The sequence below is a fragment of the Protopterus annectens genome, chromosome 8.part0 (assembly GCF_019279795.1).
Source record: "Protopterus annectens isolate FY-2018-M chromosome 8.part0, PAN1.0, whole genome shotgun sequence".
Classification (NCBI taxonomy): domain Eukaryota; kingdom Metazoa; phylum Chordata; order Ceratodontiformes; family Protopteridae; genus Protopterus; species Protopterus annectens.
In genome coordinates this window covers 578,069,085-578,072,017 of record NC_056741.1, presented here as the reverse complement: position 1 = coordinate 578,072,017, position 2,933 = coordinate 578,069,085, and the positions used below count along the sequence as shown (strand labels likewise).

At 42.2% G+C, this 2,933-nt stretch overlaps 1 protein-coding gene across 7 annotated transcripts in view; it reads left to right on the top strand.

The window, feature by feature from the left end:
• The first annotated feature begins 2,548 nt into the window (after positions 1–2,548).
• ADAM15 (ADAM metallopeptidase domain 15) overlaps positions 2,549–2,933 on the top strand; it is a 1,588,574-nt gene continuing 1,588,189 nt past the window's right edge. For 4 of the 7 annotated variants that reach the window (XM_044080071.1, XM_044080076.1, XM_044080073.1 and 1 more), the window contains exon 1: positions 2,550–2,933. This exon is cut by the window's right edge and continues 247 nt beyond it. The gene's annotated coding sequence lies outside the window, so the exon portion shown is untranslated. The other 3 variants (XM_044080075.1, XM_044080070.1, XM_044080074.1) reach the window with 2 other exon arrangements.

The window sequence follows — 2,933 nt, the reverse complement described above, 5'->3', positions numbered from 1 at the left end:
TCTGATTGACTTCTTCGAGTCGGTCTCCAGAGCTGGGGACAAGGGTAAGGAGGTCCACACCGTCTATCTGGACTTCGCCAAGGCCTTCGACACCATCCCCCACTCTGGAATCATAGATAAACTTACTAAGCTGGACATAAATCCCTACGTCACTTGATGGGTTGCCAACTGGCTTACTGACAGAACCCAGACTGTAAAAGTAGCCAACTCCAAATCCAGCTCCAGACAAGTGACAAGTGGAGTACCTCAGGGTTCAGTCCTGGGACTACTCTTGTTTGGCATCTACTTCTCTGAAGTACAGGCCAACACTAAGGGACTCTGGCTAACAAAGTCTGCAGATGACTGCAAACTGGGAGCCATTATTGAATCCCCAAATTATGTGGATATTCTACAAAAGGGCCTTACAGAAACAGATGCCTGGTGCCAGAGCCATGGGCTCAAGCTTAATGCCAAGAAATGTATAGTCATCCCCTTTGGAAAAAAACATGTACCCATGAACTGCCACATAGGACACTAAACATCGAAAGTGTGATGAGAGACTTAGGGACACAAGTGGACAGTGGTCTCACTTTCGATAACCACATCGCCACAACAGTCAGGAAATCCTTCTACGTGGCACACCTCATCACTAAGGGCTTTTCATCCAGAAAAAAGGAGGTCATTGTCCCACTGTACTCATCCCTCATTAGACCCATTATAGAATATAATGCCCCATTTGGTATGTACCTCACAAGATATCTGCAACAGCTGGAAAGGCCACAGAAATACCTCACTAAAAGAATCACAGGCCTAAAGCAGATGCCATATGCTGACCGTCTAAAAAAACTCCAGCTATACTCTGTGGCATATCGTCTACTCAGAGGCGATCTCTGCTTAACATACAAGGCCATGTCAAACCCTGAGCTGTTGGACATGCTCCACTTAAAGAAATCCCAATCCCTCAGAGCCACATGCTCCAGGGATCTAAACCTTATCATCACAATGAACAAAACATGCTGGAGGGATAGGTTCCTGACCCAGAGACTCCCCATACTCTGGAATAGACTGCCCATACATGTCAAGCAGAGCACCTCATTGGCCCTCTTCAAAAGGAACCTTGATGATTGGATGGGAGATAGGAAATTCACCCCGGGGATCATGTCAGTCGCCCTGCTAGACAGGGCCCCAGAGAAGTAAATATTGTGGGAAAAAATTTCCAGGGAATTTTTATGGCTAGGCTTGCATAGGCCTTAGGGCCGATAGCCTAGTACCAACCTATGAATTAAATTATATTAATAACCAGGGAAAGAAAGGACCTGTTAGGGTATAGTGACTCAGGGGTGCAATGTGAAAGATGCGCAAATGCTTCCATCAAATAACTAAATAATAGTGTGAGCTATTACTGACCATTGACCAGTACATAGTAATATATTTTCAAGAGTTCATTTGAGATATTAAGGAAACTTCCTTATATGCTATTTGTTATTGCTTCACATATAGGATTACCACCTGTCCTTCTTTGCGAGGGACAGTCCCTCTTTGGGCGATTGTGTCCTGCGAAAAAATAAAAAAATGGCAGATGTCCTGAGATTTTAGGACAACAAATATTTTTTAAGTTTTCTTTAATAGTTGCATAAAACAATTAGTTTGCATCCGAAACACCTAAATGTTAAAGAAATAGAATAGCGTATAAGAATAAGCTTTTATTTTGGCCTTGGATATGTTTTGGCCTGCAAAACCTCACCATACTTCTCAACTTCTTAGTGCAAGAAATATGGACAAACCCTGACAAAATGGGGGGAAAAGGCCCCAAAATAAGGACAGATTTTAAATATCACTCTTATAAACTTAGAAAGTTGCTAGAGTAACAGGGTTTGTGCTAACATACATTTTCTGAAAGATTTAAAGTCTGAAACTCAGATGTATGTCATTATTTAATGACTTCAATCTTCAGATCATCCCAGTGATTTGCCAGAAAAACACAAATTTCATGAGGAATAGACTAAAAATATGAGGTAGAAATCTGAACATTCCGTGAAAATCTGGCATATCTCTCAACTGTACAGATTTTCTCAGAATGCACAGATTTTTGCCTCATATTTTTGGTCTGTTTTTCATTAAACTGTGTTTTTTTGGTAAATTAGTGGCCAAACATTAAAAACTGAATTTAGAAAATAATGGCAGACATTTGAGTTTTAGACTTCATAGTCATGCTAATACAAACATGTTTATTCTATCGACTTTCTAGGTTTGTAAGAGCAATATTTAAAAATTGTCCCTATTTTGGGCCTTTGTTCCACTTTTGTTTCTTTGTCCAGATTTCTTGCTCTAAGAGGTTGAGCGGTATCTGGACAGTTGAGAGGTATGAACTTCGCGTTCCTACAAAAAACCTTATTACGTTGACCAATCTGAAGAATAAGTAAAGATAAATAAGGCACAGACGACTCCTTCTGAAACATCATTAACGCATGTTACGCAAGTGGACCGAATTCCACTACGAAGCAACGTTAACTCATATTACGCAAATGTACGCAACTTTAGTACACATGCGCCTGTTTAAACGGAACCAAGTGACAGCCGGAACCCAATCCTGCAGGACTTCGGATTACGTTTTCCAAGCTCTTGCTTGCGTTAAAACACAGGATAATAACTTCAAGGAGCGGTATCAACGGGATTCCTGACAAGTGGAGTGGTTTGCTGAGCTTGTTGATTTGCCGGATTAGGATCAAACAGCGGGGAAGCTGAGGTTGTACATCATGAGCTGGACAAATTGCACCCCACAGCCTGGGGGCGGGGGAATTGTGTGACGTGATCGCTGCCTAGGGGAGGGCTGAGGGCGTGGGGGTTTTGTCACCCTCGATTACAACCTGCTGTTGCGCAAGCCAAAGTTTATTGAAGTGGGAGAAGGAAGAGTGAAGCACGGAGGTAGTTAGGTGCTGACAGGACTGACTGGT